This window comes from Eptesicus fuscus, chromosome 12 (genome assembly GCF_027574615.1).
Source record: "Eptesicus fuscus isolate TK198812 chromosome 12, DD_ASM_mEF_20220401, whole genome shotgun sequence".
Classification (NCBI taxonomy): Eukaryota; Metazoa; Chordata; class Mammalia; order Chiroptera; family Vespertilionidae; genus Eptesicus; species Eptesicus fuscus.
In genome coordinates, this window is record NC_072484.1 from 39,829,055 (window position 1) to 39,846,953 (window position 17,899).

The following is a 17,899-nucleotide window of genomic DNA, read 5'->3' on the forward strand; positions in this document are numbered from 1 at the left end:
AACAAGAAAAAGGGACTGAAGAAAATACTTGAGACTAGGTACAGTGAACTTGCACAAGTGATGGCATTTTAATGTCAAACCCCAGCTCAGTCACACGTTCCTTGCTGACACTTAAGATTAAAGCATCTGTTTCTTTTTCAGTTAAAAGAAAATTATCCTACTAAAAGAAGAAACAATCCCAGTTCATTAATTGGTTACTTATTTTAGTTTTGTAGGGGCTAGCCACTATTTGGTATGTGGTATATGTGTTCTGTGGTATTATTAGAACTAGTTTGTCTCTGGTAATGGATAAATGAAACTTAGAGACAATCCCAATATTCCACCTGAGTCACAACTTAAAATTTCATCTTAAAAAAAAAAATAGCTTTAATGAGTTTCAGAGAGGAAGGGAAAAGGAGAGAGATAGGAACATTAATGATGAGAGAGAATCATTGATCGGCTGCCTCCTGCACACCCCACACTGAGGATCGAGCCTGCAACCAAGGCATATGCCCTGACTGGGAATTGAACTGTGACCTCCTGGTTCATAGGTTGACGCTCAACCACTGAGCCACGCTGGCCGGGCTACTGCATAAAATTTCTAATTCCATCTAAGTATTCATTAGAATTATTAATGGATAACACAAATACTTCTATTTTTATTTTCTCTTATTCCTGATTTTCCTTTCTTTTAAATGGATTGACATATGAATAAATAGTGAAGACACCGAAATGCTGACCTGCAAACTTGAAAATTTGCCCATGAATTAGTGCTAATGACATGAAATACTATAGGCAGATCCAGTGACCCAGGTCCACTAGTAATTGGCAGTAATATTTGATCATTCTGTTTTTTTACAGATATAAATGCTTTATTGGTTTTATTATATTGTATATTTCATAGATTAGAATTATGAAATCCTTCTGTCCTTATTTTCATGTCTTCAGTCCCATGTTCTAAGTTTGAATAGAAATCACAGCCTAAGTGCATTTGCCATGCCTATAATTTTTTTTAAGGGACCATGTAAATGTCCCTAGGAATTCAGTGTTCATAGCACATTAATGTTCTATATCATTTTAATTTTGAGCAAATTTACAAAACAGTATATTCAAGGGCAAGCATGTTTATGTAACTTCCAAAAATATTATTTTTCTTGTTGATATCTCTTAGAAGTAAAAATTTGGAAAAATAACTATATATCTGGAAAATTAAAGAAATAGAAATGATACGGTAACATTTATGAATGGCTTTTGTAAGTGGTCATGGTCCATTATGTGATTTTTACAATCTTGTTTGTCCCTGTTTTAATAGCGCATTTTATAGTGCAATTAGTGATAAAAGCACCAGATATCAGAGACACTACACTTATGTATTGTAAAATATATTGCTTGTGAACCTCCTCAGTCTTGTAGCAGTGGTAATTGTTGCCTGGCCTACAAGGAAAACAATTATAGGAGGGGGAAAGGCTTAGGAAGCTGAGGCTGCAGGAAGATAATCACTTTATGAAAAATGTATGTTGGCTGGACCATTAGGGATTTCTCTAACTATTTTCTCATGTTGAATTTGAGGCCCCTTCAGAGGTTATTTCTAATCTTAGGAGAAATAAAATCCACCCAAACTTAAAAAAACAAACAACTAAGTTCTTAATGCAGGACTTTCTCTAGGCTAGGGTATGGGAACTAACTTTTTCATGGGTCCCTCAACAGAAAGTCAAATCTCTGCAGGGATACTCGATAGAAGGATCCTGCTCTGTCCTTGGTAGGTTATTGTTAGCAATTGGGCTATTTGGAAGTAAAGATATTTTATTTTGCTAATTATGTTTATTATGGCTTTGCAAACAAAAATGGAGAATTCACTGTCCTATGACTTTTTTCTTTCACTGGAAGATCAAGACGATACTAAGTAGAATTATCCTTTCTTCCTACATTGAATCTTTGCAAGTTGTGTGTATTTGAATCCCAGTATGTTTCTCTTAGAACATGTGTCTTATTTCCCCTTTTATTATAATAACTTATGTACTTACCTCATTCTTCCCACTGAAATACAGCCTCCTTGCAGGCACGGACTGTGATTTATTTATCTCTGTGTTTTCCCCAGGACATCTGGCAGCAGCTGTGTAGTGAACAAGCGGTGTGTAGGGAACATGCGTTGAATCGGATGATGTGTAACAGCAAGTGTTGCTAGCTTCTGCTTTAGCCTCTTTGCTCCCATCTTCTCCGTTCCCTCACAGTTGATTGTCTTGACTTGACAATCAGATCTATCTCTGTTCATGAGCAGAGGTGGATCATTTGTTGATAACTTTGCCCTCTGTTCGGTTTTGCTTTCTCCTCTTTGGTTTTTTTGAGCATGGTTGTCCAGGCATAGCTCATTCTCCTTCCTTGCCATCCCTGTATCGTCAGTGTTCCAACTGGAGTTATCTCAGCTGTATCCCCTCTTTAACTCCTGTTCCTTGTGGTTCTAGACCAGGGTTGCTCAACCTCAGTAATGCATTGGTACTTTGCATTTTTGATGGGATCCTTTGTTGTTTTTTTTGTGGGGAGCTGTCCTGTGTAAGGCAGAATGTCTTCTATCCACTATTTGACAGTAATCTCCCTTCTTCCCAATGTGACAATCAGAAATTTTTTCTTATGTTGCCCTGGCGGGGGGGCAAAATTGTCTCTAGTTTAAAACCACTGCTTTGGGAGGAAAAAAATGGTTGAGAAATGGTAGGGATTCTATATCTTTTATCTTTCTTTTCCCTCCCACTCTTGCTTCTTTAATCCCTCTCCTCTTTGACAATAGTGAAGCCATTCTAACTCTTATTCCTTCAGTCCCCTGTGGCAGAATCAGTTCTCTTGCATTCTCTTTGTGCTCATACCTCCCTGTTAGACCTTTTTAAAAACACTTCATTTTGTATGGGGTATTTCTTCTTTTCTTGATGTCTGCTTCCCTATTAGATTCTGAGCTTCTTGAGGGTAGGAGGTGAATTCCTCACCTTTTTATTTCTAGTGCTCAATTTAGTATGTGAAGCATAGTAAGTACCCAAGAAATTTAGTGAAAAGTTAGTTTGGAGGTATACATTGGAATCATTGTCTGATCAGCTTGAATGCAAAGCTGAGGACTTAACTCGGTGAATAGTGATGCAATATTGAATAGTCTTTATTTCTTCATCAAAGATGCCATTAATAAAATATAAAAGTGAGCTACAGACTGGTTAAAAAATAGTAATACATATGTCTGATGAATATTAATCATTAATATATAAACCCAATAATTAAAAGATAAACAACCCAGTACTTCAGGTTTTCAAAAACCATACATTTCCACTTCAGAAAAGATGATCAAATGGCCAATAAGCACATGAAAAAACATTCAATATCATTAGACATCAGGGAAATGCACATTAAAACCATAATGAGATGTCATTTCAAACCTAGTAGAATAACTATTGAATAGCCTTAAAAGGATATTTTTGATTAAGAAGTATTTTGCCATATCTGACATTTGTATGCAGGACACATAAACATTGATGTAGGAAATGAATTGTGAAACTACTGGGATGATAGAGTAGTGAGGGGTACTGGGACTGGACTGGGATTAGGCAGTGGAAATGTAGAAGAGGGGATGGCTTGTAAGCTATTGTGTAGGTTGAATGAACAGGACTTCACAAATGAGCAAGAGGCCCTAGCTGGTTTTGCTCAGTGGATAGAGCATTGGCCTGCGGACTGAAGGGTTCCGGGTTCGATTCCGGTCAAGGGCACATGCCCAGGTTGCAGGCTTTGTCCCCGGTGGGGGTTTGTGCAGGAGGCAGCCAATCAGTGATTCTCTTTCATCATTGATGTTTCTATCTCTCCCTCCCTCTCCCTTCCTCTCTGAAATCAATAAAAATACATTTGAAAAACAAAACAAAACAAAAAAACAAATGAGCAAGAGAAGGGAGGAGACATACAAGATGATTTCAGAGATCGAAGCCTAGTTGGAGGGAGAATGGTGGAGCTGTTAACAGAAATGAGCAACTCCTGGAATAGGCTTTGAGGCTGATGATAATAGGAGACATTTGCCTCTTTTATGTCATATTGGGAGATGAGGTGTGTGCAGGGGGAGAAAAAAACCTCCACGAAAGAAGTGACATGATGGTGAGAGAAAGTAGGCATGGGATTTTTCCCCTACGCAAATGCTGGGGTACGGAGCCTTATTAGACTGCAGTTCACATTTTGCGATGCCTGCTATCATTAGATTATTCCAGATATGCTGCCTTCCTTAGTTCTCCCTGCAAATACATGAGTTAGTTATTAGTGTCCTCAAATTTGCAAATGACGAACCTAAAAACCAGTTGGTTAGCATAGGGATTGGCAAACATTTTCTGGAAAGTGCTTGATAGTAAAAATTCAGGCTTTGTAGACTGTACAGTCTATCTCTTCCTGACTCAACTCTGCCATTAGAGTGTGACAGGAGCCCAAGACCACACGTCAGTGAATGAGTGTAACTGGTTCCCAGTGAAACTTTATTTACAAAAATGGGCAACGGGTTGGATTTGGCCCCTGGTCATGGTTTACTGACCCCTGCAACAGAAGATGGCATTATTAATGTGAAGGTTGTGGGTACAGTTCCTCCATGGAATAGCCTTTGTTTCATTCTTGAAAAGCAGTTCAAAGGAGTGGTTAAGAGCCTGGGTTCTGGTGACAGGTATATTTGAGTACATCTCTGTAACTGGCTTCCTGTGGGTGACCTTGGGCAAGTAACCTCCAATGGCCTAGGTAACATTTATAATTTAAAATAAATAGTAAAGGGAGCAAAAGTCCAGAGTTGATCAGAGAAATGAAATAACATTAAGAATTGGGGAGAGGGGGAGGCCCGGGCGCCCTCTCCGTGCACCTCCCGGCGGCGCTAGACTTCAGTAGAGTTGACTGAATTCAAGGGATTAAGAAGTATAAATTGGGGGGACGCCGCGGCGGCGACGTCCGGAACACGGCGATGGCGGTGCCTGGAGCTCGGCGGCCGCCCAGCGCCCGTCCCAGCCGCGCGGCCCTCGCGCGCCTGGTTCCGCGGGACGCGTGCACCGCGCACCGGACGGAGGCCCGGGCGCCCTTTCCGTGCACCTCCCGGCGGCGCTAGACTTCAGTAAAGTTGACTGAAATGAAGGGATTAAGAAGTACAAATTGAGAAGTTTGAAAAAGATGACAGCGGAGGTTAAAGGCTGTTCTGTTGCCTCGCACCCAGCGAAATCGGAGGGGATGAGGTGTGGAGGTGCGTGGGTCTGGCTGGTGGCGGGGGAAAGGGGCTTTTGTTCCAAACCTAAGGGAGATTAGCTCTCCATCACCCTGATACCCATCTTCTGGCGAACCCCGGGAGACCCAGATGCCTGCGGGGAGAGGCAGGACTCTTGCAGAGGTGCGCCCAGCAATCAGTGTTTGCTGCGCTGGAGTGCGGAACGAGGGGACTTAGATACATGGAAGGCAGAAGGACCAGACTCACAGCCATCGAGGCTCGCCGCACCATGGCCTGTTGGCGCCCTGAGACCCCGCCCCGCCCAGGGACCCGCCCCGCACGTCTTGAAGACCTGCCCCGCAAGTCTTGCAGGCACACCTGCGCCCCAAGCAACGGCGTATGCATGTGGGTGGCCTGCCCTCTGGCAGCGGACCAGATGATCTGCTGTTCTAGTCGGACTGCTCCAGGGCCACTCAGACAGGAGGAAGAAACTGCAGTTTTTGCTGTAATCCTTGCTGAGTGCCTAAGGCAGTAGCTGATCTACACCCCATTGGAGACCCAGAAACGAGGGCATCTAGTGGTCTGTGGGAGATGACACCAGATTTCAACCACGTGCATAAGGGACACATTCAACGGGAATATTCAGTGAGCGCCAAGGCTTTGCTGCACCAAGACCCGGCCCATGGGCGTGTCTCCTGCACAGCAACTCTTCCTTTATGGACAAAGAGAGCCCCCCCAGTGACACCAACAACAATCAAGACTTAACTGTGCAAAGGAGGACCAAGATGGAGGCATGGGGCGGAGGCCTGATTGTTGCCTACCACAACAACTTTGGGACTGCGACGGGAGAGCAGAGCAGACACCATCCAGGACCACCAGAGGGCTGGCTGAGTGGATGCTCTACAACTGGAATAAAAGAGGGGGATGCGGGATGATGCTGATGCCGGTGACCCAAAGACCACACTTTGGGAACTACGGCTCAGGCGACACAAAAGAACTATGGCTCAGGCGATACAACAGCGGCCTGGAACGTGCTCGGCGCAGTTCCCCCGGCGGTCTCCGGCTGAGGGGACGGCTCCACTGGCAGCCAAGCACGGACAGACGAGCCCCTATGAGACATGGGGTGGGAGACTCCGCGCTTCCTGACCTCTGAGTCCGTCAAGAATCTCAACGCCCCGGAAGCGGCCAGGTGCACATGCTCGGCGACCGGCCACCGATGCAGACCCAAGGGCCGACACAGCGACGCCAGACCGGCCCACCGCCATGCACCGGGTGCACCGGAGCTTCGCCGAGCCGCCGCCCGACGAGTTCTGCAGCAGCCATACTGGAGCTCCGGAAGGATGGCCAGGGGAATTGCTGAGGGGGGATTGACCGGCAGGAATTGGGATCGGGAAGACGGGGCCCCGCTGAGACCCGGGTGCGGGCGGGGTTGCGCGCCTCTGGGCTCGGGTGTGGTCACACGCCTCTGGGTATAAGTGAGGCCTCACGTCCCTGGGTCTAGGTGAGGCCACATGCCCCTGGGTCCAGGTGAGGCCGGACTCCGGGTCCGGGTGAGGCCAAGTGCCCCTGGACCCGGATGACGCTGGATCCCGTGCCCGGGCGAGGCCAAGCGCCCCTGGGTCTGGGAGAGCCCACACACCCCTGGGTCCAGGCGAGACCATGTGTCCCTGGATCCAGGTGAGGCCGCGTGCACCTAGGCCCGGGTGAGCCCAAGTGGCCCTGGGTCTGGGAGAGGCCAAGCGTTTCTGGGTCCGGGTGAGACCATGTGTCCCTGGATCCGGGTGAGGCCTCGGGCACCTAGGCCCGGGTGAGGCCACGTGCCCCTGGGTCTGGGAGAGGCCAAGCGTCCCTGGGTCCGGGCGAGACCATGCGTCCCTGGATCCGGATGAGGCCTCGTGCACCTAGGCCCGGGTGAGCCCAAGTGGCCCTGGGTCTGGGAGAGGCCAAGCGTCCCTGGGTCCGGGTGAGACCATGTGTCCCTGGATCCGGGTGAGGCCTCGTGCACATAGGCCCGGGTGAGCCCAAGTGGCCCTGGGTCTGGGAGAGGCCAAGCGTCCCTAGGTCCGGGTGAGACCATGTGTCCCTGGATCCGGGTGAGGCCTCGTGCACCTAGGCCCGGGTGAGCCCAAGTGGCCCTGGGTCTGGGAGAGGCCAAGCGTCCCTGGGTCCGGGTGAGACCATGTGTCCCTGGATCCGGGTGAGGCCTCGTGCACCTAGGCCCGGGTGAGCCCAAGTGGCCCTGGGTCTGGGAGAGGCCAAGCGTCCCTGGGTCCGGGTGAGACCATGTGTCCCTGGATCCGGGTGAGGCCTCGTGCACCTAGGCCCGGGTGAGCCCAAGTGGCCCTGGGTCTGGGAGAGGCCAAGCATCCCTGGGTCTGGGTGAGACCATGTGTCCCAGGATCCGGGTGAGGCCTCGTGCACCTAGGCCCGGGTGAGCCCAAGTGGCCCTGGGTCTGGGAGAGGCCAAGCGTCCCTGGGTCCGGGTGAGACCATGCGTCCCTGGATCCGGATGAGGCCTCGTACACCTAGGCTCGGGTGAGCCCAAGTGGCCCTGGGTCTGGGAGAGGCCAAGCGTCCCTGGGTCCGGGTGAGACCATGTGTCCCTGGATCCGGATGAGGCCTCGTGCACCTAGGCCCGGGTGAGCCCAAGTGGCCCTGGGTCTGGGAGAGGCCAAGCGTCCCTGGGTCCGGGTGAGACCATGTGTCCCTGGATCCGGGTGAGGCCTCGTGCACCTAGGCCCGGGTGAGCCCAAGTGGCCCTGGGTCTGGGAGAGGCCAAGCGTCCCTGGGTCCGGGTGAGACCATGCGTCCCTGGATCCGGATGAGGCCTCGTACACCTAGGCCCGGGTGAGCCCAAGTGGCCCTGGGTCGGGGAGAGGCCAAGCGTCCCTGGGTCCGGGTGAGACCATGTGTCCCAGGATCTGGGTGAAGCCTCGTGCACCTAGGCCTGGGTGAGCCCAAGTGGCCCTTGGTCGGGGAGAGGCCAAGCGTCCCTGGGTCCGGGTGAGACCATGTGTTCCTGGATCCGGGTGAGGCCTCGTGCACCTAGGCCCGGGTGAGCCCAAGTGGCCCTGGGTCTGGGAGAGGCCAAGCATCCCTGGGTCCGGGTGAGACCATGTGTCCCAGGATTCGGGTGAGGCCTCGTGCACCTAGGCCCGGGTGAGCCCAAGTGGCCCTGGGTCTGGGAGAGGCCAAGCATCCCTGGGTCAAGGTGAGACCATGTGTCCCAGGATTCGGGTGAGGCCTCGTGCACCTAGGCCCGGGTGAGCCCAAGTGGCCCTGGGTCGGGGAGAGGCCAAGCGTCCCTGGGTCCGGGTGAGACCATGTGTCCCTGGATCCGGGTGAGGCCTCGTGCACCTAGGCCCGGGTGAGCCCAAGTGGCCCTGGGTCTGGGAGAGGCCAAGCGTCCCTGGGTCCGGGTGAGACCATGTGTCCCTGGATCCGGGTGAGGCCTCGTGCACCTAGGCCCGGGTGAGCCCAAGTGGCCCTGGGTCTGGGAGAGGCCAAGCATCCCTGGGTCCGGGTGAGACCATGTGTCCCAGGATCCGGGTGAGGCCTCGTGCACCTAGGCCCGGGTGAGCCCAAGTGGCCCTGGGTCTGGGAGAGGCCAAGCGTCCCTGGGTCCGGGTGAGACCATGCGTCCCTGGATCCGGATGAGGCCTCGTGCACCTAGGCCCGGGTGAGCCCAAGTGGCCCTGGGTCTGGGAGTGGCCAAACGTTCCTGGGTCTGGGTGAGACCATGTGTCCCAGGATCCGGGTGAGGCCTCGTGCACCTAGGCCCGGGTGAGCCCAAGTGGCCCTGGGTCTGGGAGTGGCCAAACGTTCCTGGGTCTGGGTGAGACCATGTGTCCCTGGATCCAGGTGAGGCCTTGTGCAACTAAGCCCGGGTGAGGCCACGTGCCCCTGGGTCTGGGAGAGGCCAAGCGTCCCTGGGTACGGGTGAAGCCAGATCCTGGGTCCGGGTGAGGCCGTGCGCCCCTGGATCCATCCGGGTGAGGCTGGGTCCCAGTCCCGGGTGAGACCACGCGCCCCTTGGGTATGGGTGAGGCCACGTGCCCCTTAGTCCAGGTGACGCCGTGCCCCTGGGTTCGGCCGAGACCAAACCAGAGGGAGTCGGACCTCCATTGCCGCCATTTGTCCACCATCCAGAGCTGAGGGGTCAGTGCTGACATGTACACATAAGGAACTACTGGACATCGAAATTGGGTCTCAAAAGAACTGTTGGTCCAGGGGGAAGCTCGCTACAGATTGATTCATTTGCCTGTCAGCATAAATATTGTTGCTCGTCTCACATTCAGTTCTTATTAGTATATATCTAGTGACATTTGATCTCATTCATCTAGAGGAAATGATGAACAACATAGACTGAGGAACAAGAACAGAACCAGAATCAAGGAGGCATCGATCGGACTATCGGGCCTCAGAGGGAGGATAGGGGAGGGTAGGGGGAGGGTGGGGGGGAGGGGGAGAGTTCAACCAAAGGACCTGTATGCATGCATATAAGCCTATCCAACGGTTAAGTTCAACAGGGGATTGGGGCATGCGTGGGGAGAGGGGTGGGATGGGAATGGGGGGATGAGGACAAATATGTGACACCTTAATCAATAAAGAAATTAAAAAAAAAAAAAAAAAAAAAGAATTGGGGAGAGGAGAAACCAAGATAGTGGCATAGGTAAACACCTGAACTGCTGCCTTGCACAACAATTTCAAAACTACAACTAAAAGACAAAAAGGACATCATCTAGAACCACAGGAATGCTGGCTGAGTGGAAATTCTACAACTAGAAGGGCAGAGAAAAGCACACTGAGACTCAGAGAAGCTGTGGAAGTAAAGGCAGAAGTACAGAGGCGCGCATGCAGAGAGGGCTGGCAACTGAGTACGCAGCTGGCTTTCTCAATTGGGAGGGAGACAAAAGCTCCCGACTGCTCTGAACTCCAGTTCTGGGCGAGACTCTGGGGACCCAGACTCATATGGGGAGAAACTGGACTGTCTGGCAGCGGGTGAAACTCAAGGGTGGCTTTCGCTCAGAGGTGCTTGCAGCGATTACCTCGGGACACTGAGACCAAGGGGCCTCTTAGGGCAGGGCTGACGGGAAGCCATTGCTGTTTGCTCCACCCTGAGACTCCGTCCCATCCAAGCTGAGCACAGAGGCTTTTGCATATGAATGGCCTGGTCCTTAGAATTCTAAACTTACCTAACAAACTGCAGCTGAGTCAGTGAGACCCAGAACATCCAAAAGAAGACTCAAGGTCCTGCAGCAGCTTGCATTGCTTCACAGCTGAGCCTCATCTGGGCATCTCCAAAACCCAAACAAAGAAGAGGAATCTCTCCGTAGCTCCTGCAGGGTGGCCTCAGGCATAGGTTAAATTAGCACCTCCTTGGAGATCCAAGAGCCAGTGTACCCAGTGGTCAGAGTAGGACCATCCAGATTACAACTCCTCAGATCCATAAGGGACACACTCAGGGGCCAGACTCAGTGAGCACCAAAGCCCCACTGAAGCAAGTCTTGTCTCATAAGGGTGTCTCCAGCACAGAAGTTCTCCCATTGTAGACAGAGCTGATCCTCACAGCCAATTGGCCTGGAGGTCAATTCCTCCCAGTGATACCAACAGCAATCAAGGCTTAACTACAACAAGACTGTGCACACAGCCCACAAAGGGGTGCACCAAGAGTGTCCACCTCAAGTAATTGGGGAGGCTGAGCCACTGGGCCCTATAGGACACCTAGCATACAAAGCCACTCTGTCAACTCAGGGAAGCAGCCAAAATGCGGAGACAAAGAAACATGTCACAAATGAAAGAAATGGAGGAAAGCAAAAGACTGGATAAAGAGTTCAAAACCATGGTTATAAAGTTTTTCAAGAATTTTCTAGAAAAGGCTGATAAATTTAGTGAGACCCTCGAGGATATGAAAAATGACCAACTAGAAATTAAGCATACACTGACTGAAATAAAAAAATATTATACAGAGATCCTACAGCAGACTAGAGGATCGCAAGAATCAAGTCAAAGATTTGAAATACAAAGAAGCAAAAAACACCCAACCGGAAAAGCAAAAAGCAAAAAGAATCTAAAAATATGAAGATAGTGTAAGGAGCCTCTGGGACAACTTCAAGCGTACCAACATCAGAATTATGGGGGTGCCAGAAGAATAGAGAGAGCAAGATACTGAAAACTTATTTGAAGAAATAATGACCGAAAACTTCCCCCACCTGGTGAAAGAAATAGACTTATAAGTCCAGGAAGTGCAGAGAACCCCAAACAAAAGGAATCCAAAGAGGACCACACCAAGACACATCATAATTAAAATGCCAAGAGCAAAAGACAAAGAGAGAATATTAAAAGCAGCAAGAGAAAAACAGTTAGTTACCTACAAGGGAGCTCCCATATGATTGTCAGCTGATTTCTCAACAGAAACTATGCAGGCCAGAAGAGAGTGGCAAGAAATATTCAAAGTGATGAATACCAAGAACCTACAACCAAGATTACTCTACCCAGCAAAGCTATCATTTAGAATTGAAGGTCAGATAAAGAGCTTCACAGATAAGAGAAAGCTAAAGGAGTTCATCACCTCCAAACCAGTATTATATGAAATGCTGAAAGGTATTCTTTAAAAGAGGAAGAAGAAGAAAAAGGTAAAAATAAAAATTATGAACAACAAATACATATCTATCAACAAGTGAATCTAAAAATCAAGTGAATAAAAAGTCTGAAGAACAGAATAAACTGGTGAATATAATAGAATCAGGGGCACAGAAAGGGAGTGGACTGACAATTCTCAGGGGAAAGGGGTGTTGGGGGTGCAGGAAGAGACTGGACAAAATTCATACACATGGATGAGGACAGTGGGGGAAGGTAAGGGCAGAGGGTGGGGTGGGAACCGGGTGGAGGCGAGCTATGGGGGGAAAAAAGAGAAACAATTGTAATAATCTGAACAATAAAGATTTATTAAAAAAAAAAAGACTTGGGGAAATAAAAAGACTGTTTGAGGTTAGTCATTGGGAAAGTCAGTGGCCATCATTAAGAAAGCTGCTTTGGATGTTGGGTTGGAACTCAGGGTATGATGAGCTAGAAATGAGTAGGAGATGAAGTGGATGTAGAGAGGGTGGAGGAAGTTTCCCTTGGAGAAAAGAAGAGTAGTAGCTTCCATGGCTGTAGGGTGAAGAGCAGCTTTTATACTGCATGTAGGAGCTCACTGATAATTTTGTTGGTGGAGGGGGTAACTGGTGGAGTCACGTGAGAGGACATGGTATTGAGAATAGAGTTGGAGAATTCATCCTTACCAGCCATTGTCTCCTTATAATCTATAATTCTGAAAGAGAGGGAGGGGAATATAACCAATTTATTTGCCATGGGGAGAGGAGAAAAGTAGGCTGTAATATCTGTTAAAAGGGAAGAAGTTGTTTTAATCTCTTGAAAATAGAGTCATCTTTTTAAAATCCTCTATAACACCCAGTGTAAGTAGTGTACTGATTAGGAGTTAGAAGATTTGTAATATATAAGTAACTAGAGGCCCGGTGCATGAAAATTCATGCACTGGAGGGGGGGGTCCCTCAGCCCAGCCTGCCCCTTCTCATAGTCTGGGAGCCCTCTGGGGCGGGAGGTGACCCCACGATCAGGGGGAGGTGATGCCCCATCACACCTCTGCTGCTGCCACTGCTGGCAGCACAAGCCTCGGCCGGCCCTGGTTACCTGAGCCTCGGGTGGCCTTGGGTGGCTGGGCAGTCACCATCCGAGGCTTGCCTGCACCTTGGGCTGGCCCTGGGCGGCTGGGCAGCCACCATCCGAGGCTTGCCTGCGCCTCGGGCTGGCCCTGGGCAGCTGGGCAGCCACCATTTGAGGCTTGCCTGTGCTTCTGGCCAGCCCTGGGCGGCTGGGGGGGTGAAGGGACTGGGGGACTCTGGAGGCAGGCATGCGGTGGGGCTGAGGGGACTGCGCGCCTCCATCTTGTGGCTGTGGGTGCCGTCATCTTTGAGAGTGGGGCAGTCAATTAGCATATTTCCTCCTTATTAGCTGTGGGTGCTGCCATCTTTGCGACGACGTGAGGGTCAATTAGCATATTCCCTATTTATTAGATAGGATTAGTGAATCATACATAGCATGTGCTGGTGTTTGATGAAGGCATAAGTGAACGTGTTAAGATGGTCTGAGCATATCAGGGGATCTTTGTGACCCGTTTTTTATAAAATACTTGCCATAAACACTGGTTCTTAGTGAGGAGATCTTGGGGGACTCCAATGGGATTATGTTAGTGAAGCTGGGAAGACATTTCTTAGGCCTGATGTGTGTACTTTTTTCTTCAGTACCTTTATATCTTAGGCATTGTTGTAGCAATCAGAATCACCCTGTTATATATTGAAAAATCACCAGGTTGAAGAAATTGAAAAATGACCAGGATGATTTATCTTTCACCTTACCTCTCTGTTGTCTAATTAGTCAAAAGCCTGAAAACATGAACGAGCTATATTTGCAAAGGTCAGTAGCTTTGTATTCTGTGTAACTGGGTAAGAGAATGGAATTTAGAAGTCAAACACAAGCTGCTCTGTGTTTTTTGCTTACAAAAGTCACTCTGAAAAAAAAATTGGATTGATTGGATTGACTTTATGATTCATTGTAAAAAGGGCACTGTGAAGAACAGACAGGAACCAGTCAAATGACGTTATATACAGAATACTGGGCCGTGTCTGCTGAGCTCTTTTTGGCTGTAGAAAAATTCCTGTGATATGTATGACCTTTGAAGAATCAATTAAACTCGCTTAACATTCTACTCCAAAACTTGAATGAATTTTAATACAAAATATGAATATGCTGATTATATATTTATTATATTTACTCGAGGCCCAATGCATGAAATTTGTGCACGGAGGTGCGGGCGGTCTTTCAGCCCGGCCTGCCCCCTATTGCAATCCGGGACCCCTTGCTCCTAACTGCCCGCCTGCTCGCTCCTCACCGCCCGCCTGCTTGCTGCTCACCGCTTGGCTCGCCGCTCCTTAGTGCTGCCGAGAGGCCATCGCCACTGCACTCGCCAGCCATGAGCCCAGCTTCTGGCTGAGCGGCACTCCTGCCTTGGGAGCACACTGACCACCAGGGGGCAGCTCCTGCATTGAGTGACTGCCCCCTGGTGGTCAGTGCACATTATAACAACAGGTAGTTCTGCTGGTTCCACTGTAATGGTCGTTGGGCTTTTATATATATAGATAAGTATATATATAAGTTCACTTTTTGCTTCTTCTAAATGGTAATTCGGATAAAAATTTTATAGCACACTACTTGTTGTCTAGTCTTGAATAAATAAAATTAGGAAGCCTTAGCTAAGCTGGCAAATCTTAAGAAAAATTTAAAAAAGGAATAAATAGTGACTACAGGAGTAAAATAACTAGTTTTTTTGGCTGTTGTTTTGGTATTGTTTTTGTTTTGTTTTTCGCAGCCAAAAAAGTAAGGGTTGATTAGTTGAAGAAATGTCTCCAAGGAGAATTAACTTTTATTGAGTGTCTTTGTGATGGGTGATTCCCTGTAATGGGGGGTAATAATTAGAAACCACAACTGGATGCTTTGTGCACTCATTGCTCCTAGGATGATGTTACAGGAGCTCTTGGTTGCATCAATGTAAAGATGGCCTACTTGCTGAACCTGTAGCCAAACCCAGTTTGTTCAGGTCTTGAAAATCTCCAGACAGCTGCATTTAAGGATGTCTGTTTCATACCCCAGAGCCGTGGTCGGCAAACTGCGGCTCTCGAGCCACATGCGGCTCTTTGGCCCCTTGAGTGTGGCTCTTCCACCAAATACCATTGCCTGGGCGAGTCTATTTTGAAGAAGTGGTGTTAGAAGAAGTTTAAGTTTAAAATATTTGGCTCTCAAAAGAAATTTCAATCATTGTACTGTTGATATTTGGCTCTGTTGACTAATGAGTTTACCGACCACTGCCCCAGAGCATAAGATGGGATCAGGTGGAAATGGTCCCAGTCCCAGACACAACCAGGGCCCCTCTTGAATTCAATAGGCTCCATTCCATATCTGTTTAGACTAAGTATTCTCAATGAGGTTTGGGTTTTCTTGGGGGGTGAGGTGGTTGTTATTATTTACTGAATCCTCTAAATGTTGGCCATTTAAGTTGTTTTTAATTTTTTGCTACTCTAAGTCATTCAGGCTAGTCAAGATACATCTTTGCACAAAGCTGTGAATGTTTCCATGAGATGAATCCTTAGAAATGGAATTTCAGGGTATGAAGTACTAGTATTCAAGTCTTGGATCACTCTGTCCCTCTGGTCTAGACGCCGGTCTCCTCTTGTTCTCCTGAGCCATTCCAAAACATCACTTTCTGTGAGAAGCCTTCAGCCCCCTCCCCAGCACAGCCAGATGCTTCCACCACTGGGTCCCTATGCTCTGCTGTCTCCTTGGCCCAAGTTGTGGCTTGTGCCTCCTCCTCTGCAAAGAAGCCACTGGCTGCTCAGCAACCAGGGGATCCTCAGCCCTCATCAGAATGTTAGAGTCCTTGAAACCAAGCAGATAGGCCCTTTTTATTTTTTCATTCTTTTGTCAATTTAAAGACTTTATTTTTTAGAGTACAAGTTTTTTATAGTATTTATTTTATAGTATATGTTTGTAATAGAAAACTTGGAAGAGAGTAATAATAAAAATCACTTAGCCCAGCTGGCGTGATGCAGTGGTTGAGCGTCAACCTATGAACCAAGAGGTCACAGTTCCATTCCTGGTCAGGGCACATGCCCAGGCCCCAGTGGGGGTGTGCAGGAGGCAGCCGATCAATGATTCTCTCTCATCATTGATGTTTCTACCTTTCTCTCCCTCTCCCTTCCTCTCAGAAATCAATAAAAATATATTTTTTTTATAAAACAAACAAAAAATAATAAAATCACTTATAATCCTTGTCTAACATGATTATTCTGTGATGACTGATTTAGAAACTGCTTTCTTTTCTCCTCTTTACTCTATATTGTAAGCTTTTTTCCTATGTGATTAGATAGTCTGAGAAGGCTAGATTTTTATTGGCTACCTAGTATTCATGGTATGGATGTACCATCATTTATTTTATCAAGCTCCTATTGTTTCACACTAATGAACTTTTAGCCAATTTAGAGTTGCTTTGGTGGTGGAATTAACCACAACAAAGGGATCCAAAGGACTTTGTAATTTACATCAAAGGCAGAGGAAAAGCATACCTCTCCAAGTTGTGTTGCACTGGAGGGACCTACAGTAACTTTGTTCAAAGCACCAATAAGGACAAAGGGTATTTTTGTTGTTTTTAACCCCAAGGAAGTCCTTGAAAGCCTGACCTTCCTGTGGCTGATCTCCTGTCTTGCACTGGACTGCCAACTTTAACCCTTTCATCTTCAGCAGAGGCTCCATGCATAGCTTGGAGAAGCAGTTATTGTAGGGCCATCTTTCTTCTCCTCCCCAGTCATATGTGATGCTGATTTAGGCTAGCATTCATCATAGCCAATTAGTCAGCTCCATTCAGCAGATATCTATTCTGTTGCAAGAGTGGACCTAGCTCTGTGCTGAATGTTAGAAAACATTAAAAAAGCAAAAGCAAACCACAGACCTTTCAGGAATTTTTCTACCAGAAAATTATAACTTGTAAGCATTTGGAGAGTTGGAGCTTTCTACCTTATGTCACTAAGTGAGAAACAATCACGTGTATACCATAATTATGAGCATAGATGATATATTACCACATGGGGGTTGTGGAGACTGGGAGTAAATAAAAAAACACATGAAAAATATTAACTTGGTTGCCTTTGAGTGTTAAAATGAAAATTGCCTTTTTATGTGGGATTTAGAGAAATATAATAACTATGCTGCCATGATCTTTCCAGAATACCTTTAAGTTTCTATATTCTTGATGTTAAGTATAAATTCAGTGAAATGAATTAGTTAAGGAGAAATAGTATTAAGCATTCATTTTCTTTTTGTTAATATATTTTTATTGATTTCAGAGAGGAAGGCAGAGGGAGATAGAAACACCAATGATGAGAGAGAATCATTGATCAGCTGCCTCCTGCAACTAAACTCTCAAAACTAACTACATATTTAATCATATTTAATTGACATTTACCAAATTATTTGGAGATTACAGGTTTTTTTTATTTTCTTCCATTTTTTAGGATCCTTGAATTAGACACCAAGGATTTTTCATAGTCATTGCATAACACCATCTATAATGACGTATGCAAGTGAAGTCCTCTTCCTAAATCTTAACTAACCTTATTGGCCCTGTGCCTGACATATAATAGGTGTTTAATGATTTATGAATGGAATTTATAGTTCACATTAAATATAATTTCTTTTAAAATTTATTTTTGTTGTGACCATGGTCTATGCATATATGCAAATAAATTCCCAGGTTAATCTCTCCCCACCCACCTCCCACCCATGCCTTCCCTCTAAAATTCCAGTCTGTTCCATGCTTCCATATCTCTAGGTCTATTTTATTCATCAGTTTATTTTGCTCATTAGATTCCACATATGAGTGAGATCATGTGATACTTATCTTTTCTGACTGGCTTTCTGGCTAGCATAATACTCTCCAGGTCCCTCTGTGCTGTCTCAAATGGTAAGAGATCCTTCTTTTTTACAGCTGCATAATATTCCATGGTGTAAATGTACCACAGCTTTTTTATCCACTCATCTACTGATGGGTACTTTGGCTGTTTCTAGATCTTAGCTATTGTAAATTGCACCACTGTGAATACAGGGGTGTATATATTCTTTCTG

General features: G+C 47.2%; 1 protein-coding gene across 2 annotated transcripts in view; it reads left to right on the plus strand.

Moving 5' to 3' along the window:
- WDR7 (WD repeat domain 7) overlaps window positions 1-17,899 on the plus strand; it is a 304,621-nt gene that overhangs the window by 57,779 nt on the left and 228,943 nt on the right. The gene's annotated exons all lie outside the window — the stretch shown is intronic.